At 36.7% G+C, this 24,630-nt stretch overlaps 1 long non-coding RNA gene across 1 annotated transcript; it reads right to left on the reverse strand.

Moving 5' to 3' along the window:
* LOC140683642 (uncharacterized) lies at positions 1 to 23,820 on the reverse strand. Its single transcript, XR_012054833.1, has 4 exons — positions 23,268 to 23,820; positions 11,649 to 11,814; positions 5,354 to 5,459; positions 1 to 1,997 (listed from the first exon to the last, which is right to left on the reverse strand). It is a non-coding gene; the product is annotated as an uncharacterized lncRNA (long non-coding RNA).
* Between the last annotated feature and the right edge of the window lie 810 nt (positions 23,821 to 24,630).

Below are 24,630 nucleotides of genomic sequence, written 5' to 3' on the forward strand. Positions count from 1 at the left end.
TTTTTAATCTGTTAGTTTAGCATTTATTGCAGATGTGTCTAATCTCAACTGCTCCATAAATGGTTTATGACATTACCCATGTTTACATAGTAAACGTGAATTAGTTCTTTTCAGAAGTTTTCATTTTGCAGGTAGAAAGCTAAAGCAATTAATCATGTAGGCAGTCAATCAGCATAAAATGTTTGGCAATGGTTGACTTTGATGGCGTAATTAAAATCTTGAGATATCTCCTTCTGATTTCTAGTCCTAAGTTTAGTTTTTAGCTGTTACAGAGAAACATATAAGAACATATCAGTGTTCCTGGAAATAAACTGGCAGAACTGTACCTCTAGGATTTCAAAGTGACCAAGGATCATCTTAACCATCTGCCTTGGTTTATTTAAGAGCAAGGTCACCACTTCTCCCAGTCACCACCAAAAATCCTAATTTACCCCTCTTTGGGTCAGTATTTCAGAGCTATGAGCTGAATATTACAAAACTCTTTATTTAAAAGTTGATCTTTGTCTGAATTTTTTAATATTTTCTATTATTCACTTTCAATTAAAATGTTTCTTGAGACAAACATAATTTAAAAGGCATGTTTGACAAAACAGATACTTCTTTCTGTGATTACCTTAATGCATTTATTACTGGGTAAAGAAAATTCCTGAAAGCACCACTCATGACATATTTCCTAATAATCTGAATAATGCCAGGATTCCACCTAATCAGATGCTTCCATTTACTGCAAATGAAATTTCATTTATAAAATTTTTGCTTATTAAGGTCAGCTAGTCCCAAGAGTATGCCTGAACAGGCTCACAGGATTTCTAAGATTGTTTCTTTCCGTACCTGTAGCAGTTATGGATATTCTCTTTGTTTTGCTAAAAATAAAAAACATTTTCTTTTGCCTTTTTGGCTCCGTGACATTAAGTCTTATGTTATTCCAAAACTCATCTGACTGCAACTATATGGACCACAGGAGATTTGTTCTTGGGACAAAGGGGGTGTCACAGGCTGTCTGCACTGTGATTAATTCTTTCCATTGGTACTGAACTTCCATTGAATTTCAGCTTTTCTCTTGCCCCTCCTCCCCTGGGAAGGCAGAAACTTACACACAGCACTGTGTGACTATGGGCAGCCAAAACACTGCAGAGAATTCAGACCACTGAATTTACAATTTCTGTAGACTTTAAAAATTCCCACCATTTGTGAAGCATGTTTTCCATCCAGTCATTGGGAGAGAAAAGGATTGACTGTGCCTTGAAAAGGTCCCAGTCACATAATACAATTATTAAAAGGAGTTATTTGCTAATACATTAGACACAGCTTGCAATTTAGCCTTCCAAGCTTAAAAACTAGCTAGGTATGTGCCCAATTGTTCCTGTCTTTTAATCAAGCCTGGCCATCACACTTTCCTATCAGTATAAATACTTTGCTGAAAGATACTGTTTATTAACAAAAAATCAGTTTCAGTTCCATTCCCTGCCTGTCAAACAAAAGGTAGATGCAAAATCAGAAGAAAGGTCTCTATTCTAGTGTGTCTTCCACCTTTACCGTATAGAAGAGCAAGTTACACTTGCTGAAATTTCATTAAATTGAATCAATGAGAGGGGAGCTGCCCTCATTTAATCATAATGAAGTGCAATTTCAGTGCAGGGACGAGTTCCAGCTCTAATGAATGTGCTGGTCCTGAGCCTGCCCTGGGACAGATAAGGCTCCATGACTTTAAACGCGTGAAATGTGCGAACAACAAAGGGAACGATTGTCAAACGCTTCCCCAGCGCGGAGAAGGTTTCTGGGAGCTCCGCCATCGCTTCCGCAGGGCCAGGAGGTCACCGTGGGTGGACAGTTCAGGAGAGACTCTGCTGACAGACTGAGCCTCCCCCTCCTGCCATTGCTTTCCTGACACTGCAGGGCTGAGATAAATTGCTGTGCGCTCCAAGGAAAGCTGACCCGGTGGGACTCTTTGATACCGTTCATGGGGGAGGTCTTCCACTGAGATTTATGGCTTTGCTCTAGCAGACGAAGGGAAGGGAAGGGAAGGGAAGGGAAGGGAAGGGAAGGGAAGGGAAGGGAAGGGAAGGGAAGGGAAGGGAAGGGAAGGGAAGGGAAGGGAAGGGAAGGGAAGGGAAGGGAAGGGAAGGGAAGGGAAGGGAAGGGAAGGGAAGGGAAGGGAAGGGAAGGGAAGGGAAGGGAAGGGAAGGGAAGGGAAGGGAAGGGAAGGGAAGGGAAGGGAAGGGAAGGGAAGGGAAGGGAAGGGAAGGGAAGGGAAGGGAAGGGAAGGGAAGGGAAGGGAAGGGAAGGGAAGGGAAGGGAAGGGAAGGGAAGGGAAGGGAAGGGACAACAAAAGCAATAAAGTAAAAATCATTAGTTTCATTTGAGCTGAATTACAGCCCTCCTAAAAAAAATACTACTCTTTCAGAAGAGAACAAAATTGCCTTTTAAATTTAAAAGGCATAAAATAGCTTTTAAAATGCCAGTGACAAATGTTCTTTACTCTTCTAAATATTTTTTAGTTGAAACTACTCAGAAGTTATGAATCCCATTTTTACATTTTTTTTCTTTTAGTTGAAAGCATGATAATGATTTTTTTTTTAAACTGAACCAGAATGGTAGGTCATTTTTGATCATTTTATTTAATACAAGACAAGTCAAACGTCTGTAAATCATGTAAAAGTAGTTCATTTGTAGTCCTGGGAATTTCTCTATCTCATTTAATGGACAAAGAATGCTTGAAGCTGGATGAAAACTGCCACCTACTTCGCAGTGAAATTACGAAAATCATTAAATGATTAAAGGATTGCAATCACCTTATCAATTTGTATCCTTTCCACCAGTGATGCAAAACTCAAAGTGATTTTTATTTTCTTCTAAACTGTATTTTGTGCCCAGGAATGGCATCCTGGCTGAGTAATGGACTAAAAACATGAAGTTAAAAGTATGCAAAAGCTTTTTAACATATGTTGACATCTGCAGAACAATTTTGCTTCATCTTTTTACCATTTAGGAATTTGGATAAATGAATTGTAAAGCAAAAAAGTGTTTTTCTTAGATAATAAACAGAACAGACTAACTTTTCAGGAAAGAACTCTATGGAAAATATTATTAACATCATCATCATCATCATCATCATCATCATTATTATTATTATTATTATTATTATTATTATTATTATTATTATTATTATTATTAAAATCATGTATTGCCTGATCTTATGTGTCCTTTAGTCTTTAGCAGAACTTCAGTAAATCTTTAGTATAGTAAAACTTTAGTAAATCTTCAGCAAAAGATTAAATTACAGATTTCTCCCCATGGTGTTTGGCAGTTGATTTGTCAAAAATAAGATTGGGCAAAAATATTTTGAACTCATGTAATTCTTCCCCTTAACCCCTGTTCTCCTTGCAAACAGGCCTTGGTTTTGGTATCCCAAAGTTTTGGAGTTCAGACATCTGCCCGTGACCAAATCCATAGGAAGCCATGGGTCAGGTAAAATTTAATTAGCACTAATTGTCTTCCATTAACTTGAGGCAGATGGAAATTCTCCTGTTCAGTCACTTTCCATGGAAGCCTGGTGACGCTGCTAACTCCCTGAATATAAGAGAAGGTGTCATATGTTAATATATGTTATGTGGTGTGTCTTTAAGTTCACCAAAATATCAGAGGCTTTCATGGATTTTATTTGCAAAGGCATTTTTTGGCACTCATGGAGGTCTCTTTTAATGTATTTTTGTTTTGTGCTGCTAAACTCTGGCCTCATAGGGAAAAAAAATAATCTTTTAACACTATTACTCAGGGCTGTCCAAATTTTAAAAGCTTTTTCCTCACCCCAGCCCAATTTCTCTTCAAAATCTGAAAATAAAGTTTAGCAAGACAAACTATCCAACAAAGATAACTATGAAGTATCATCAATAATTCTGTTTCATACTTTCTCTTCCTAACAGAGCTCAGAAATATTCCAGAACAGAATGAGTTCTTTATGCCAAGATATTATCAACCCCCCACACCACATATTAATGTGAAAAACCTAATTATCTTAAAATGTAATCTTTTAACTTGAACAATATTTACTACACATCCTCTTTTTTTTTTCCACCTCCTGTACCTACAGTTAATATTTTCAAAAGTCACAACTACTAATCATAAAACAGAAAATAAGGGAAATCAGGTAGATACAGAATATTTCTGTGTATTTATCACTACCCTTATGACAGTTCTTTGGGTATAGTTAAAACCTCTACACTTAAAGGTAGTTATTCCATACAATGCATCCTCTTGGGCCATCTGCCACACGACATTTTTTCTGTCCAGTCACATTTTTTTTTCACTTTTTTGGAGACTTTTCTTGAATGGAGACTATATTTTTGTACCAGAAAATGTTTCAACTCAGAAAAGTTATCCCCTAAATTCAAGAAAAACAAGTCTGTCTGAAAACAACATTGCACTGGCTATTTACACTCTGGCCAATACTGAATTTCAGTGAGGGGACATATGCTGGGTAAGATATATTAGAAAATTTGTATTGCCACAATAATTCATCATGGTGTCCTTGGCATTAGAAAAAGCTGAACATAAATTTCAAATGCACATTGCATTCTATAACACAGATCAATGGTGACTTGCAGAATTTCTTGCCTACTGCTAAAGAAAGATTGACAGCTGGCAGAAATGCAGTATTATTCAATCCTAGTGTAAGGGGCACACTTAAAAGGCACCCAGAAATATCCTGAAATGTTATCCTATTCTTTTGTAGAAGGAAGAAAATTGATAATTTGAGTCATGTATCAATTTGATAATTTTTATCAATTTGTATCAATTTGATTAGTAAAAGAAAACATAAAACTAAATATATAAATAGTTAAATATATAGGGCAAGAAAACAAAATGTAATACAAATTATAATAAAAATAAATCATCATGTTTTGGAAAAAATCAGGATCATCCCGTGGTCTTCTGTTTTCTAGACTTCAGGATGAATATAAAAGTTAGAGGAAGAGTCACACTCTCAAAGGAACCGATAGATATCAAAAAATTCAATGTGCTTCAACCTGTGTGACTTCAGCAGTAATAAAAATATGGTATTTTAATAACTCCTACAGTAATATGAAAGAGAAGCAAGACAGAGCTATTCTGGAAACGGTTGAACACAAAAAGATAAAATCAGAACCAATATTTATATTAATTAAAACAAACAAACAAGAAAAAAAACTTCTAAAACAATACCCCAAAGCCCCCTCCTAACCTAAAACTCAAAGCAAAACAAAATACCACCTTGTACTCACATACTGTACAAATTAGTATTGAAAACTGAAAATATAAAAAATAATTACTTTGAATAAGAATTAACCCAAAGTTCAGCTGCACAGAAATTTACCTGTCTGCATTCCTGCAATGTGATGAATTCCACACTTAACTTGTCTTCTCACAGGAAGCTTTCATCAGAACCTCGAAATTCCAGCTTTGTTCACAGGGACTGGGGTCTGCATGCAGGGAAATAAACTTGGTATAAAACTGGGGAGGAAACCAAAGCAACCTTTATGCTCAAGCTCCAGCCCTTCATCTTTCAGCACAAGAACCTCACAAAACAAGAATATTGACAGCTGAGGGACAAAGTCTTCTGTCAGCACAAATACAGCTCTGGTCACAGCTACCCACAGAGGACTGAGAAAGTGGGGTAATTAAGGAATGAATACATCTACAATTTGCTTTAAAGGGCTTTTTAAAATCAGTGTGATAATAATGCACATGTTAAACATACTAATGATAAACTCTTAAATGCGAGAATTCTACAACCAGCATGTGACTTCAAAGGGCAAACAACATCCTGTTGTGTATCAATATAATTTATTATAATGTTCAAGATTTCATGGCTGTATTGAATTAGCAGATTTAAAATATCCATAATAGGCTATTTTTGAGAATTTTTCCACATTGTCAAGCTGTTGTTCCACTGGAGTAGATTAAATATGAGGCTGATACATAGGTAGTGCCAGTTTTAGGAAGCTTTATTGCAGTATATTTCATATATTTTAACTATTTTAACTATTAGTAAGCCTTCAGTTATGATCAGACAATAACAGAAATCATTAAATATGAAGAAAAGAGCAAACCAAACAAGATCTGTGGAGCTGTATGCATTTTTCAATCAATCTGTGTGCATTTTTCCCTTTCAATGTGCAATCTTCACAACTAAACCCAGGATAAGCAGCCTCAGTCTTCAAAATGCCACTATGGATGGAAAAGATTATATCAAATAACAAACCAGTGTCCTTCATTTCCCTTCATTTTATATGGCAATCTACCTTTTTTGTACTCAGGCCCATTCTAAAATGACCCACATCTTGTCTTTTAATTCTGACTTTCATATTTTGGATGCCAGGCGAAGATAGATCCCTTGGCACTCCAGAGAGTTCTGCTAAGCACTGAAAATGATAGGGAGGTGTGTTCTCTGGCTTTCTTGATTAGCAGCATTTTAAATAATAGATTTTTGACCTCTTAGAGGATGAAGAATGTCTTGCAGAAAGTATCCACCATATCACCTTTTTTGTTGCTGTTAAGAAAAAGCTTTTCTAAAGAATTAATCAAAAATTAATCACAGGAACAAATTACATCAACTCATTAAAAAATGAATATTGATCAAAAAGAAACTCTTACCTTTATATTCTATTTTTTTTTATTGTTTTCCCTTCACTGTTACCTTGCTTTTGAGATCTGTATCATAACACTAATGCAAAGAGTTGTGATTTTTCCTATGACTTGATGTGAACATTTTTCCACTTTTTAAATTTCAATCTCTTGAAAAATTTTGGAGTGGATAACTAAATAAAGGCAAAAGTATTGTTGTTGTGCTATATTACCTCCTCACACGGTGGTATGTGATCAGAGGGAATTTTGAAAGACATTTGAAAAGTTGCTCCTGAGTAACAACAGGCCAAATGCAGATAACAGCAAAATGTTTTGCTTCTAGAATAGTCTCAAGAAACAGCAACATCTTCCTGGCAAACATATTGATCTTCACTAACACATCTTTTTACTCGAGAGTTAATTCAAGAATAATAGAGAAAAGCTCTGCCTTTAATGATGATAAAAAATTTTCACAAAGAGCTGATGCTAATGAAGTCATAGATATGTGAATGACAATTCTAATTTACACTTGTATGAGTCTTTCTCTGCATTCAGTGAATTTATGAAATGGTTCAATTCATATTCAATAGCAGCTTAATATCTGAATGTGGCTTTGCTTAACACTCATTTTGAGTTCAAAAAGACCAGTCAAAATATCTCTGGGAACTTCCCACCTTCTATAAATGGGACACACTCTTGTCTTCCCACAGTAAATCACTGCAAAAACCAGGGAGCTACACCCAAGAGCTGTGGGAACTCAGATATCTCCTCTAGTAACAATAATAATCCTACTGAAGTTTCCTGCAATAAATGAAGGTCACAGTTAGTTACAGTCATTTAGAATGAGCAATAAATCCTGCTGTCTGGGAAAAGTTTATTCTATCTACTAAATAACACTAAATAATTTAAGAACTTCAAGAAATACATAATTTTGCTCACATCAATGTCATGCTACTTAAAATTTTATGTAATATATAATCCCATGCTAAAAGCAGCATACTGGAAGAACAATTCCTCTGATCATATTGTCAAGTATTTGAGATAGCTCTGTACTGAAAAAAAATGTTCTTTATTATAAATTTCCTTTGATTGTCAGTTAATCAATGAATTGTAGAACTTGAGCTCTACTTGTGTTGCCTTGTGAACATTGATAGAATCATAGCACAGTTTGGGTTGGAAGGGACATTAAAGACCATCCAGTTCCAGTCCCCTGCCATGGGCAGGGACACCTTCCACTAGACCCAGCTGCTCAGAGCTCCATCCAGCCTGGCCTTGAACACTCCCAAGGACAGGGCAGCCACAGCTTCTCTGGTCCAGTGCCAGACCACCTTCACAGTTAAGAATTTTTTTTCCCAAAATCTAAAACCTACCCTCTTCCATTCCCCCTTGTCCTGTCATTACATGCCCTTGTGAAAAGTCTCTCTTCATCTTTCTTGCCCTTAGCCCAGGGCAGCACCATGCACTTTGTCTTGTTAAACCAGATGGGATTCCCATGGTTATTCTTTGTGACTGTTCCCTCTTTTACACATAATTGCATGAGTATGAAATCTATCGCCAAATCTTATCAGACTGTCTAGTCTCAATTCCTGCAAGCATGCTACTATAAATTCCAAAGCAAAATATATAATATCTGCCTGCAATTCACTGGTTTGCACAAATATTTGAAGAGAATGAAGAAATTAAAAAACTGAAGTCATACTTGGTCCAAATGAGCCAGTTTCTCAGCTAAGAAATTTCAATTGTGGTTCAAAGTTGTCAACAGATTTATATGAAAATTCATGAAATTTTTTTTGTATTTTAAATAATTAAGGAAAAGGTAATAAAAATTTGTCAGTTGAGGAATTATATATGAAACATTTGTAATTTTTTATTATTTAGATCATGCAGAGATGCATTTTGGTATCGGGCAATTCAATGTTTATCTATTTTGGGAGACGTTTAAATATATGTAAAGCATATTTGGCTGTAACCTATTACTTATGATGTGTTCAATAAAATTATTAGTAGATATTTTTAAAATTTCTTATTTAGGAGAGTTACATATTCTGTAATATAAAGTACACCATATTCTGGGTCATGGGATTCTTAGGAATGTGACTATATCTGTCATGATAGTTTAAATGAAAAAAATTATATTTAAAAAATGAAAAAGCAGTTCCAGTACTAAAATTTTTGATTGTCTTATATAAAGCCAAAGGTAAATATAGATCCAAACACATAGACTTAAAACCAGAAATAGCTGACCTAGTTAGGAACTGCATAAAACATCTTTCATGGTAAATTTTATTGCGGACAGAAGGTTAAAAGGGAACCCTTTAAGATGTTGGGATGGTTCATTTCCATTCAGCACATTACGTGGTGACTTTACAGGTAGTTTTGGTATGATAAGGCCTTAAGGCTTTGCTGAATGATGCACCCTGATGCAAGTTGCATCATGGCAAAATTGGAGTGTTCCTCACAGGCATGAAAAAATTAATGATCAGTTTCTGCCAGGTTTATCTTGCAGACATGTAGAGCACAGGACTGGTTTTAGTGCTGGTCTTGCTTCAGCATACCAAGGTCTGTTGTGCTCTACTGAGACATCTGAGATCTTTTAGCCCTGAAAGTGGTGCCCCAATGCCATTGGCCATTTTCCCTTTCCAAATAGCCTCTTGTCCATTGTGTTACTTTTCCACCCTGGAATCCCTCCAAGAGGGCTGCAGTTCAGCTCTCAAGGCTGGGAGGGGTCCCTTGGTGAATGGGTGGAAGCTGCATCAGCTTCACATTTTAGAAAGCACTCTGGGGTCTTTGCAGATGGAAAGGCAAATGTAATGAGGCTGAACAGGTCCCAGATAGTCTGAACATCCAGATATCACGTCAACACCATAAACCTCACACTTCTCACATCTTAAAATATGTGTGATGAATGCTGAGAACATTTAAAGATATATTTTATACATTAATATACTATTTTGTTTCCCTGGTTTGGATTTAAGCACTAGGTCTGTGGAAGAAATTAGTATGTAATTTCTTTTTTTTAAATCAAAGGAGAACATCTATTTTTATGTGTTCTTTCACATGATAAGGTTGCACGTGCAAAAAGGTGCAAATGTATTTTGTTTATGATCTTAGTTTAGTTATTTTTATGTCACTCTACAGAAAATCCCCATAAATGTCGAATCTGTCTGAGCAGTTTTATTAAGCCATTTTTACTATTCTATTAGGCTCCTTAAAAATAGCTCTTTATTAAGAAATTTTTTTTACACATTTACTTTGTGAGTTTGTTAAAGTAAGACCTTTCCACTTTGAAAACAAAGCCTGTTCTGATATCCTTTTTAAAAGATTTTTCTGCCTAAATTTGTCCTGGAAGTCCTGTATTAAATTCAAGTATCAGGATGAGAAAAAGTTATCAAATGTGAATAAAAAGAAGACCCTTAGGGGCAACTCTCTGCCTATAGTAAAAATTATTATTCCCAGATATATCTGTGTAATTACTTCTCTATTAATTTGCCTGCTCACTTTTAGCTTCCCATTATCACAAGAAGTTTTTGATAAAGTGTCATATAAAGCATTGACTAATCTAAAGATATAGAAAAAGGGGCTCAGCCAGGTGACTGAGCAGTTGGCATTAGCTTTATAAAGAATAAAAGCCTTTGTTTATTTAGAAAGTCAAAATGGTGTAGGGTTAAGGACTGCATGGAGCCTAAAGGCTGCTGAATTCAGAGCTGCTGTGGGTCAGGCAGCAGTAGAGCACTGAGTCCCTGGGCACTGCCCTGACCTGCCAGCTCTGCCTTGCACACAGGGAATTGTCCCCCAGGCTTTCTTGGACCAGCCTCGTTAGGTCGCTTGGGTCAGAAGATAAAAGCAAATGCAGTATCTGAAGTAATGCTTAGGGAACTCAAGTGCATAACTGCTCTTTACAACTTTTCTATCTGCCTAAATTTAGAAGTAAAAAAAAAGAAAACGTTTTTCAGCACTACCAGAGTTGACTTTGACCTTGCAAAGCAGTTTTGTACCATATGACTGATGGTACCAGGACTAACCGATATCTCAGCAATTAGCAATAGGCCTATTGTAGAGGCAGAAATAGAGATTATAGAAACAATGGATCTTGTCTACATTAGACAAATACAAAATAAATAATAGAGAAGAGAGAAGGAGGGGCTGGAGGGGTGGAAGGGCAGGGAAGCCCAGACCTTCTGCATCATCTTGACAGGAGAGTAACTTCAAAGACATCTGCCCAGAATTACCAGCATGGGAAGAGACAATTAAAAAAAATACAAAAAATTTCCCAGATCCTCCTAATCACACAATTCCTGTTTAGTGGTAAAGTACTCAATGCTTAGGTAAGCATGTTCAGCTGTGTAACTACCATGGAAGATGAGTGTCTGAGCAGCACTTCTAGAGCTGCTCCTAAACACAGTTAGTTAAAGCTACTCTTTGTTCAATAATGAGCAGATAAAGACCCAAAGCCCAAGGACACAGAGACATCAAGACTTTCACTGGAGACCCAAAGGGAAGCACAAAGCTTGGAAAATTCTCTTTAAAATTTTACCTTAACTCAGTGGACAAGACTGAATCTCCACATTTGTAGTCTAGCTGAGGTTTCTGTCCTTCAGCACCAACCCTTAATTTCTGCACAGGTATTTTTTTTTTCCCTATCTGCAGTTAAAGTAAATGAGATTGTTTGATATTAAGCACACAGTAGAAGCAGAAACATCATGGTTAAATGTATTGCAATATAGAGATCAATTGATTTCACATGGCCCTGAGACTCAGTTTGCTGTTAGAAAACACAAACAAGGGGTTTTTGTGCATGAAAGCCTCCATTTCTCTCTGTTTCAGTCTTCAGTGACTTCTTTAAAAAAGAAATTTTGAATTCTTTGACACTTGTGTTGATGCAAATATGGCATAATATAATTAAATGAGAGTTTCATGTCAACATCATCTATACAACTGTAGTCATAAACTTTCACTAAGTAGGCAATATCTGAGAATTTATTTTGCCAATAGAGAATTTAATTTTTCATAATGTTGCTAACAGTCTCAGTTGTTTTTTTTTTTACCTCAGGGCATGTGGATGGACAGAAGTGCAGACACATTCTTGTTCCCAGTGTTCATCTACAGCTGGCAGGTGTTTCCTGGCCTTTCATATTGTCAGTTTTCGCATTGTGTGATGAGCTGAACTGCAATTCAGTTCTCATTCTGCAGGCAAGTTTGTAATTTTTGTCACTGCAAGAAAGGAAACTAAAAGTTAGATGCTGCACTGTTTTAAGTCAGTATTTGGCCTGGACTGAAAGAGTTTGTTTTGGTTTGTTAAATGTTATGCAGTGTGACTTAGGTATCTTAAATTAAACTGCTATTTATGTCTGCTGAGTAGGAATGGCTTACCAGGTGCTTGCCAGTATCAATCAAATCTGTATCAAGGACATTTTGAAAAGTAATTGCAGTGCCAGCGACCAGTAAACATTACTATTTAGCCACGTTCCCATAAATAACCCTGCCTGATAGAGTTTTATGGGAACAAGTTGTAGACTGAGTTAATTAAGAGGCATTGCCGATAGAATCTGGATGAGTACAATTAGGCCATCAGTGGGATCTGATAAAACGCAAAAAAAAAAAGTCACATGAAAATTTAAATTATTATATGCTACTTCTGCGTTGCCAAAATTACAGTTTCAACATATGTAAAGATCAAAAAATACAGTTACCTCTTAAAAGAAATGGATGACTTTTTTTATGCCTTTGGGACTAGCAAAGCTTCAGTCTAACCCTGGCTGGCTGGTTGAGTGCTGCACACATAGGTAGGTCACTCATTTCTGCAAACCCTGCTGCACTGGAAAGCTTTTGTTATGTGTCCCACAGTCCATCAGTGATTCATCAGACAGCGCAGCTCCATTTTCAGCTAATTACTAAATATACTTCCACAGTGTGCTCAGAGAGCAAATTCGGTGACCTGCATGCCTTCAGTGAAATCAGCAAGAACTATAATGCAGATTGTAAGTAGATTTGCTTCCCAAATTAAACTCTGTTATTTCTGAGTATTTAAGGTTCATATTTTTAGGGAAATTCTTCAATATTCTTTTAAGAATACTGAGTCAATTGCTCACTTTTTGAGGAACACTAATTTGGCACATGTGTAGGACTCTGAACTGCAGGTGCCCAATTATTGCTTCTTTATAGAACAAAGACATTCAGACATTTTAAAGGAAATAAAGAAATCAAACATAAATAGCTATAAAATAAATAATTTGGAATGGAATTGTAGAAATAGAGGTCATATAACTCAGCCTTCCATTTGAGGCAGAACCATTCCGCACTAGATCAGGTCAGCTATGACTCTTCTTAGTTAAATCTTGAAAATCTTCCAAGAATTAAGACACCATAGACTCTCTGGGAAAACTTTTCTTGGACTTCACAGTCCTCTCAGCAGAAAATCTTCTTCTGATATCAAATCTGAACCTTCCTAACTGCAGTTAGGAATAATGAGCCTTTGACATAACATTGAGCATTACCAAGAAGAGTATTTTTATTTACCAGTGTAAATACAATCTACCATTTTTGTATATTTTCAGTGCCATCTAAGGCAGTCTGCATCACAGAAAAGACTTGAAAAAATGTTTTTATTTTGGGGAAGGTCATGAGTCAAGAATGTCATGAAGTGAAGTTAGTAGTTTCAACCTATGGTCCCAAGATTTCTGACTGTTTCTGGATGTCTTCCAGACATTTAAACAGTAAATAAATAATAATAATTTTAAAATCCAGTAGTCATCATGAAAGTTCTAAATTTGTATTTAAAAATAGCTCAGCTAACTGAAGTGAAATTTATTAAAAATTATGTTTCAGTGGTTAGGACTGGTGAGTTGTACTTCAGTTATCTGTTTTCTTGTTAGATCATATGCAAATAATCAGAATTCTACAGGAATTCTTCAGTGTAAAATTAAGCTATAGTTAGCAATTTTATTCAGTATACTGTTGTGAAGAAAAAAAATTGTTTATTTTTAAAAGTCTCATGAACTTCAAAAAAAGGAAAAGCTAAGAAAATTCAAAGACGAAGCCAGGTAGCAACTTAAGAAAGATATGAAGAATCTGGGGGTTTCCTAGAGTTTTTGTTGTTTGACTTATTGTTTGGTTGGTTTTGGTAGGTTATTTGTTTGGGGGTTTTTGTGGTTTATCTTTCTCCTGCATGCAATAGGAGTCTCACAATTGACTTCAGAAGGATCAATTGAGTGATGGAGTAGAACAACACAGTGAGTCATGTTTTACAGAGGGAAAGACTGGTAAAAGGTCAGTGTTTGGGAAAAAATAGGGACACTTCTCCTCACTTCTTGTGATGTGAGAAATAGCCTTAAGCAGATCAGTTCCCTGTCCTTTCCCTCCTCTTGCTGCAATAATGGAATACTATTCTTCACCTCATAGATAAAGCACTGCATGGAGGACAAGTATGCCATAAAACCTTGAAGTATGACAGAAAGTCAAAGCCAACAAACATAAATACATGCAATGGCATTGAAATACTTTACTTTATCCATTCTTTTTCTTTTTTTTTTTTCTTGAATGACATGTGGAATAATGACTACAAGATCTCTTGTCTGCTAAGCTGACATTTCCCTATGAAGTGGTGAAGGACATTGCCATTAGAGTTTTTGCTTTTCCAAGTGTTTCAGCAAAGATTTGATTGGCAGATCACTGACATTCACTTGGAAAGTTACAAAACACAGGAACTGCAAATAAGGTAAACTGCTTTTACCTGAAAATTTCCCCACAATGGAGTATGGAAAATGCTATTTTGCTAACTCTGGGATAATGCTGTATAACTTATTACTGGAAAAGAGAACTACTGGATAATTAATGAAGGTTATATTTAGCATTCATATTGGTTTCCTAGGACTTTTTTTCCAGTATTTTTGATAGTCAGGAGGCAAGACAGATTCCCTGTATTTCCATTTTTTCCGCTGAGGAAAGTTTGAATTTATTTCCCTTCTTATCTAAATGTATATAAGTAAAATGTTTCCTTTTCATCTCCAGGTAGCACTCAGACCTCAATAAAGAGGTAGCCTGCATGGAGTATTCACAGTACAGAATAGCAGGAAATAATAGTCTCCAACCTGAGTCTTTAGACTCAAATTTCTTCATGAATTTTGACAAAAAAAATTTAAATAGCTGCAGCTGGTGTTCATAGCCATACTTAGAGTGATCTTTCTTTTCTTAAAAATTAGTCAATTTTAAGTAGGTATATTCTGTTACCTTATCTCTTTCAGTACAGTTCCTTTAGCTGAACCTATAAAAAATAACCTTGAGGAGTAATTATTCTAAGCTACATATCCATGAAACAATAGATTTAGATTTTGTATCTATCTTTATGATCATGTTTACTCAAAATTAATTAAGATTCTTTTCCTCCCAGCTTTTTGCACACCCCCAACCTCCTTGATGGTGGATCAGTTTGAGGAGCAGAAAATATATTGATGCTGTTTAAGCACTGTCCAGAAATGAATAAATAAAATATTCCTGTGAAATCATCACTGTTTTCACCACAGATCCCAAACATAAGCCCATACAAATTCCTGTGAAAAAAATTTAGCACTATCCCAGCAAAAACCAGCACAGATATTCAGCATCATGCTGCAATTCCATCATTGAGATCCAGCTTAGCTGTAGTCCTTATTAACATATTTATGAAATAGGACAGATGAACTGCTAGATTTATTTTATTTGCTGGAGTAGAGGAAATTATATCAGAAAGGTTTTTTTAAAGGATTTGTGGCTTTTACTAAATAATTTGAAATTAGGAAATTATCTACCTTAATCATTGAATCAAGTTATGGGTGGGGGAGGTGGGGGCTGAGAGGAATTTTTTAATCACCTCTTTTCTCTGAATAACACCTAATAAATCTAAAAAAAAAAAAAAAGAAATTTAAAAACTTAAAGCCAAAATGCTCTGTTTTAGAAAAATTAAATTTGAATGTATAACTGTTTTCAGTTTAGAGCTGGTGGCATAGCGCTGATCCAGTTCTTCCAATATTCCTAGATTTTTTTTCCTGTCTGGTTTTCTGGAGCATGCAAGATTTGCCAATCAAAAAAAATGCAAACAAAAAATTCCCCTCTATTGCAAATATTTTCAACTTTAAGGACTACTTTAGAGGAAAGGACAAATTTGGCTTCAGTGGTGCAGGGATCTATGGGATGTTCTGGTACTGAGCTGAATTTAGAGCCAGCTTAAATTCTGCTATAAATAACAGTTGCTTGTTTTGAGAATCTTTAAATTGAAGCTCGGTGTGTGCAAAGATGTTTGTTATGCAATAGACTAAACATTTACAGAGCAGTAGCTACATTCTCAAAGTTATGTCAACACTGAATTACACAGTGTCAAGGCAATTTAAAAAGTCTGGAGTTTTAGTCTTCTCTTGGATATGGCATTGGAAGATCTCATCTGTCCAGGTCTACTTGCTTCTGTTGCATTTTAATGACTGATTACTGTGTATTAAATGTTATGCTGATATTCTGATATTTTAAAAACCATGGCTAATTGCCTAAATTGGCCTACAAAAATAAACATGTATATGAAATTATCCTTTAAGACATTGTGATAATTAAATAACTTTAAAAGCTCTGTCCTCTCTCATCCCCTCTGATTTTAATGTGATGAACAATTATTTTCTCACTGGATGTTAGTTAGAGAAGATGATGGACCTCTTTCCTCCTAATTCCTGCCCCTTACAGAGCAAGACTATGGATGTCCAGCTGTTCAAGAAGACTGACACTCTTCCTGTTATAATTCATCCTGATAATGTCAGAGATCCGTGTATTTTAACATGTTTACTGTAACAAAGAACAGAAGCAAATGAAAATGAACTGTACCTGGGAAAATCCCCAGACCATATTCAGGGCAGTCTTTGACATAAAAAACAAATATTTTCTCCAATACTATTTATTTTTGTTTTTGTTAATGTTAGTTTTTTATCATCATTTTTAGGTTTTTATCAATGTTGTTAGTTTTTCTTGGCTATATGAACCTTAAGGGTCATTAGTTTTTTAATATGGATTTTTTTTTTCAGTACCAGACATATAGTGCTCTCTATAGGGAGAGAATTTAAACTGAAATTGAAAGTCATAGCCAGTGGCAATGAAACAAATATAACTTAGTTATGTTTGCCATGACAATTTCTGACTGTAAATCATGTATTTTGCTGAATCAAACTTTCTAGAACCTGAAACCATACGTTCCTTTTTCAAATGCAAAGAATTGGCATGAATTATCATCAACTAGTGATGATGAAGAAATTAATTAATTCAGTTCATTTCCAAAGCTGAACCACAACTTCCAAATTATTAATTTACTTATTAAAATAGTGTAATTTCTTAGTTATGATTACTTTTCTTGATAAGCAAATTGACAGTCCCCCAGGCTTATGATGTGAAAATCTTAATCAAATGGATAATTAAGTCCCTCCATTCATGATTGAATTTAGGTGACTGAGTGAGCAGTCTCACTGAAACCCACAAGGATACTACAAGAGGGAACACTGGTAAATTTTCCATGGCATTACTACGTGATTTCAGTGTTTCATTTAAAGCCCACATGGAGTTCCAACAGGCACCTTGGAATCAAGAATATTACTTCTCATTGCTAAACGTCTGCATTAGTACTATAGCTGTGTTAGCCTTATACTTAATAAGCTAGATTTGGATCAGAGATATCAGTTATTTAGATCATTTTTAGCAACTTAAATTTCACTCATTTGCACCATAAATGAAATTTTTATGTGAGAATGGGGAAAAAGCCTAATTCTCATTCCAGCGGCAATAATATCTGCAAAATCTATAAATTTAACACCATGAAGTGTGCAGCTGCATTAACAAAAGAAATGTGTGTGTATATATCAGTGTAGTTGAGAAATATAGATTGAAAAGCATCTAAAACTCTCAATTCTCAAGTATTTTAATTTACACAAATTCTGGTCATGTAGGGACTATTTCCAGATCTCATCAAACTCTGAGAAGCCAAAATAACTCCTGCTTTTATCCATGGTAAGGTAATGTAGGTGGAACTGGTCCATAGCCTTTGTTTTGGTTTAGATTTTTTTTTTCCTCAGGATAGCAAGACTTTGTACCAATTAGCTCATGAACCCAAACTAAAAATGTACATTTTTTTGTCCCTTGAAAGATGTCATTACATCACTAAATTCTCTGACATCTCTACATGTCTTGACAACTCTCTGAAAGAGATCTGAAGAATAAGACATTCTTGAAACATACAAAGTTTTTCTTGACAGTATGTCAGAATGGAATTCAGCTTCATTTTAAATGAAATTTAAGATTAAGTAGATTATTTTCACCTGCTGTCATATAGTCTAAAAGGAGGCATTATCTGTGGAAGAATTCTGTCTATATCCCTGAGCTTACTCAGGGTCATATACACGTCAGGCCATGGGAGTTGCATTCAGATGCCCTGCATTATTTCTTCTCTAACAATCTGAAAACAGAAGTAGTGCAAATGACTAACAGAGCAGAGATCTAAATTCAGGGAAATAAAGTTACAGGAGATCAGTCTGACCCTCCATATCCATTTTCACTCAATAGCCATAAGCAGCAACACTCATAAATTCTGCCTTACAGGAATATGGGCAATTACTCTGTTTAGCATTCCTACTGTATCTTGTCTCAAAATAAAAGTTATTCTTGGTCTATCTAATTGATTTAGACTCAACTCTGTATACAAACAAATCATTTTTCTCATTCGGAATTATATTTATCATTTGTCACTGAAAGATCTTTTCCAATGTCCATACTGTGATTCCTTGTATTCATTACATTTCTCTTCAGGAAAAAAAACCCAAATAGAATAGACTATTTTGGTTGTAAAGGACCTAAAACAATCATCCAGTCCAACTGCCTGGGCACTTCAGGAATGACCAAAAGTTAAAGTGTGTCCTTGAGGGTATGATCCAAATTCCTCCTGAATATTGACAGGCTTGTGGCATTGGCCACCTCTCTAGCAAGCCTTCTGGTGCCCTCTCAGTAAAGAAAAGCTGCCTAATGTCCAGTCTAAACCTTCCCTGGTATGGTTTACAACCAGTCCCATATGTCCAGTCCCTGGATGCCAGGGAGAGGAGCTCAGCTCCTCCCTCTGCACCTGCTGTCCTCGGGAAGTTTTAGAGAGCAATGAGATCGTCCCTCAGCCTCCATTTCTCCAGACTGGACAAGCCCAGAGCCCTCAGCTGCTCCTTACATTCCTTCCACACCTTTCACGTGCTTTGTTACCCTCCTCTGGATGCATTCAAGGACCCTCACGTTTTTGTCCCAGCCCTACCCACGGTGCCTAAGGGGAGACTGCACCAACCCTGAAGAAGCCAAAAATGTATGAATATTGCTGTGTGAGTAATGTCTACTTTTTCTTCTTCTCTTTTCATTATTACATGAAGTCAGTATAAATTTGTGCCCAGCTCTGGATAGATAAATATTTGTGGCTCATGTATAGACAAGCATTTATATATCTGGCAGCCCTGGCTCTCAGTGGCAGACCAGGAGTGAGATGGGACCAATATTCAGTCTGCTATGGGGGAACTCGGTGAGTCAATGTTTGCCTGTCATCAATTCCTTTGCAATTTGGAGCGCCCCAAGTACTTTGGAGTAACCAAAGTTGACATGATAGACTAAAACCTAGATCTTGAAAGAGGTGAATTCAAGAAATATTTATTGCAGTTAATATCTTTGTTAGCAAGATGTCTCTAAGCAGTTACGCTGTGACTAAGTTGTAAAATATAATGTATGGGAGGAAAGCTAGACATCCAGTTATCTTGGTAACTGAGGAGAAGCTTTACAAATTTTCTGTTATGCTTAGATATTTCTCTACCACAACAATAAGCCATAGACCCCTTCTTGTCTCTACCACCACGTCTTCTTACTCCATGCTCTCCCAACTGCATGTCATAAATAGAACTATTGCAGCACAAGAATAAAGCATCTATTCATGGTCCCATCCTACCTCCCAGGAACTATGCAATTTCTTTCCAAGTAGCCATGGGCTGGAGACTTCAAAGATTTCTTACCATGTTCCAAATAAAAACTGTATTCCTGAAAAGAAATTCATGACCATTCACTATGGATGGACAAAGCTGACATATTCATTTTGAACATAACAGAATTTATATAAATATTACTATAAATTCTGAATGCTTTGAGATATTTAAAGCAATCAGTATAAATACATTACTTATTACTGGATTTTAACTAGAACCTAATATAAATTTATACATGAAACTTTACATAGTACAAGAGACAGCAATACAATAAAATTCAGACTACTGAATCGAAAGTCAAAACCAAGTTTCTCACTGCCCTCCAATATCTACAAGACAGAGAGCTGATGTTGCCAAGAATGTAAGACCTGAAAGTGATTCTGAAAAAGGCCTGGCTTATTTTGAAGATTTTTGTTTTTTAAAATAGGAAGAAAGAGATTTGAAGGGTGTGCTTTATCATGATGGTGTAGGTTAGATACACTTTTTTCTCACTGCAAATGGGGAAACAGAATCTTTTTCACTTCATGCTCTCCTACAACAAATAAAAGGAATAAAAATCACAAGTTAAATGTGCATGTACCAGATAAGTGTGTACAGACAATAACTAGAATTCAAGCACTACAGGGCTGCAACAATAATTCATCATCGTGCTTGCCAAGAGATCCATGTGAGGGACAGGTTACTTTTCATTTTAGTATGTCGCAATGGAGCAGACAAAGCAGAGATCTCTGGAGCACTGTACCTGTGTACTGGAACAATTTGTTGTGCCACCTCAGCTTATAGCTTAGTCATAATTGGTGTCATTGCAAAAAAAACCTATTATAAATCTGTTATAGGTGTTTATCTTTCCCTCCCCACAACAGATAACAAATTACTTCTCAGTGGTGGATGAGGAGCCATAGATTAGCTGCTCTTCCAAGTACAAAAAAAAAAAAAAAAAAGTTGATGTAAAAATTTAAATTATTGTTGCACATTTAGAGTTAATATAGGGTTGTGTAACTATCTATTTACACATAGATAGCTCAGTTGGTGAGATCAGGGTGCTAATAACACCAGGCTTGTGTATTCAATCCCCATATGGGTCATTGGCTTCAGAGTTGGACTTGATGATCCTTGTAGGTCCCTCTCAACTCAGAATATTCAGTGGTTTTGCACATACACACGTGCATAAATGGATGCATAGATTAAATAAAATGTTGCTTCACTGGGTTTTTCAAAACAGTTTTCCCATTCTGTTGGGTGGCTATGGGAGGTTCCTGCTTCCTTGAGCTTGGTGTTGGCCTGTGAATACAGAACTAGAAGGTCTGTGGCTTTGCCCTTTTTACTGACTCCCTAGGAATCATGAATTCACTTCCCAGGGAAAACATGGAATAGGGAATGGCAAACCTAATGGGTTTTCCTTGAGGACAGATCCCAAGGAGTGCTGCTGGAGCAGCACTGCTGGGGCTGGTGCCAGAAGGGCACTTACAACAGAGCCTGAGCTCAACTACAGGGCTGTGTGCCTCCTGCTGGAGCAGAGTGAACCTCTGCACCCTGCAGGGCTGGGCTCTTCCAGGAATCCCTCTGTAGAGAAACTAATGCTTTAGCCTGAGAAAAGAACTGTCTGAAGGTAACAGTGGTGAAATGTTCTCTCTTGTCTGAGTTTTAGCGCAGCAACAAATACTTTACCCTACTTGAAATGTTTAGTGTATTGTTTCTTAAAAAAAACTACATCATAACCCTTAGCAACCAAAGAGTGAGTGCCCTCTTAAAAATTAATCACTAGGAGGAGGTGTGTGCACAGAGCTGAGGGTATTAAGCTGTACAGACAATAGATAGCTTGATAAAAACATCTTGGCAGAGAAGTGGTTCAGGTGTTTTATGTGTCGCCTCCAGCTTTAATCTTGACTAATGGACTTAATGAGGATTTTTTTTTTTTCTCTAGCTAGCAAAGTATTTTCTGTTCTTTTCATTAAATAAGACAAGAAAAATCCCACATCCTCATTTTGAAATTCTCCTTCGCATCTCTCACCAAGAGAAGGAAAGACCAAAATGGGTCTTATAAGAACTTTGTGATATTCTACACATCCTTAATTAACACTTTGTCCTAGCAGCTCCTGTATGGGATTTTACTAGGTACTACCAGGTCATTAAAACAAATTATATTAAGAAGGAATAAAGAAAACTAATTAGGTCCTTTAAAAATATGTGGTGCAGTTTAAGGCACTATATATGCTTGGAAAAGAGGTACCAACAGAAATGCCAGAGACTTGGGCTCTGGGCAGCAGAGTTGGGCTGACTGCAGCCCTCTGGCAAAGTTTTCTGGAGGCCAGGAAGAATGTTCTAGGAAAAAAACTGCTTATGTTTGTAAAGTAAAAGAGAGATTCAGGCTCTGCTATATAAATGAAGTAGATAATAAGTAATAAATAAAGTGAATCTATGTGGTGACATTTTTATGCAGCCTTAATGTTTAGATGGAAATAGCTGCTGAATCTAATGGGTTTATGGAATTTCAGAAGAGGGTTCATTATGTTCACCATGGCATGAATGCAAAAACTAACTCTGCTGTACAGAAAAGCAGGTGTCAACAAGAGATTGGTATTCACACTCTTTTCTTGCACTAAGATTTCTAAGTTTTATCTTTCAAAAAAGACATCGTAGCTACTCTGCTTTGGCAAGGGAGAGTGAGGAGATTCTCCCTTGTATTCAGTGGATCACTGGCTAACCCATCCATTTGGGATTATTTTTTATTCTTTAGGGAGGGCTTCATACTTCATGGGTTTCATGGTTCATCAGCCTGGGGAAGATAAAAATTTTTATTTTCTACCGACATGGAGAATATACCTGGCTGGTTTGCAATATGTCTGCCATCTGCTTCAGCAATTCTGCTTTGCAAAAATAAGTTGATATTTAATGGGCTGAGAGCACAAGCATCTGAGGAAAACAAATGGTAAGACCTGGATTCTAGCTTTTTTCATGAGGAGTATTATATATTTTATCCCATATAGGATGCATAATCAGTCCTTAAAATAGGTATCAGAACATATAATTCCCTGGTCTGACCCCAAATTACCACTTAGTGGATTGGCAGGGTTTCTGCACTGGGCACAGAGCATGTCATAGAATATTTTTATTGGAGAAATTAATGTACTTGCCTAAAATTGACTTGATTATCATGCAGAATTTCCCTCTAAAACTGTCCAGCATTTTTAATTTGAGCTTTTTGTCACATTAATAAATTCTAAAGATAGTCTTAATCTTATGTTTCACTCTGGCATTATATTTCTTTTATTATTGCTCTCAAGCTTAAAATAGCACAAAGGATAAGTGGACATAAACACATGCTGAATATCAGCCCATTAATTGGCTCAAATAACTCCTAAAAATACTCCAAAAACATTAACTCTTCATCAATTTCATGAAAACTTTAATTTTAATTAGGTATGTTGGCAGCTGCATATTTGGAAAAAAAGAAAAAGATGGATAAAGGTTTACCACAGCCATAATGCACCTCTTCTAAATGTAATTATTATATTTCAAGCAATTATATTCGTATTTGAATTTTATATAATACATATAATTGTATATGTATGCACTTATATAGCACACCAGTTTATTGTCATATATTTTATGTGAGGTTCAATTTCCTGCTAGATATAGAAATAACCTATAGCTCACACTTACCAATGAGAACAGGGTAATTCAGTGTGCTGGGTCTGCACAGCCGATTTTGGTACCAGGGACGTTACCGGGGTGGCTTCTGTGAGAAGAAGCCAGAAGCTGCCCCTTGTCTGACAAAGCTGGGGCCATCTGGCTCAAAGATGGACATGCTGCTGGTCAAGGCTGGGCCCATCAGTGAGGGTGATCAAGCTCTGTGATGACATATTTAAGAAAAAACCAAAAGTTAGTGGCCTAAGTAACTGTGTCCAGAGAAGAGCAGAGTAAGAACATGTGAGAGCAATAACCCTGCAGACACCAAGGTCAGTGAAGGAGGTGCGGGAGGTGCTCCAGGCACTGGAGTAGAGATTCCCCTGAAGCTCATGGAGGACCACAGGGGCACGGAGCTTCATCTACATCCCATGGAGGATCCCAGCAGGAGCAGGTGGATGCTAGAGAGGGCTGTGATCCCATAGGAAACTCATGATGGAGCAGGTCCATGGCAGGGACCTGCAGACCCACAGAGAGAGGAGCCCACTCTCAAGCAGGTTTCCTGGTAGGACTTGTGACCCCATGGGGGATCCACACTGGAGCAGTCTGTTCCTGAAGGACTGCACCCTGTGGAAAAATGACCCATGTTGCAGCAGTTCATGGAGAACTGGTGCTTGTGAGATGGACTAGCATTGGAAAAGTTTGTGGAGAACTGTCTCCCATGGGAAGCACTCCCCTCCCTTAGCAGCAGAAACAAAGTGTGATGAACTGACCATAACCCCCATTCCCCAGCCACCCTCATGGAGGAGAAGAGGTAGAGCTTGGGCAGGAGGGAGGGGGTTGAAAGGTGTTTTTAATATTTATTCTACTTCTCATTATCCTGCTCTGATTTTGGTAATAATAAATTCAGATAATATCCCCAAGCTGAGTCTGCTTGGCTCATGATGGTATTTGGAGAGTGATGTCTCCCAGTCCTTATCTCAATTCATGAATCTCTATATTTTCTCTTCCCTTAGAGTTGAAAAGGGGAGTGCTAATGAGGCTTTGGTGGGTGCTTGGAATTCAGCCAGGGTCAACCCTCTACATACAATTAACAATAAAATCTTTAGGCTAGGGTTATTTTTATGCCCATAATTTTATAAGACTTTTATTCTTTATTTTATGGGACATTCAAATACTTTGATTCTGTACGTGGTTCTTAAATCTACTGAACAATTGTGATTCTTCATAACCACCTACTAAAGTAACTGGTCCCTCAAGAACACTTGGGAAATTAGGACAGGACAAAAGGAGAAGCAGGACATAGTGTCTTGTGCCTTTGGGCATTCTTCTGAACCCCCACAAAGCTCCACCTTGGCTGCAGGTGACAACACTCCCACAGATATGTGGTAGAGCAAAG

Source organism: Taeniopygia guttata, chromosome 3 (assembly GCF_048771995.1).
Source record: "Taeniopygia guttata chromosome 3, bTaeGut7.mat, whole genome shotgun sequence".
Lineage (NCBI taxonomy): Eukaryota > Metazoa > Chordata > Aves > Passeriformes > Estrildidae > Taeniopygia > Taeniopygia guttata.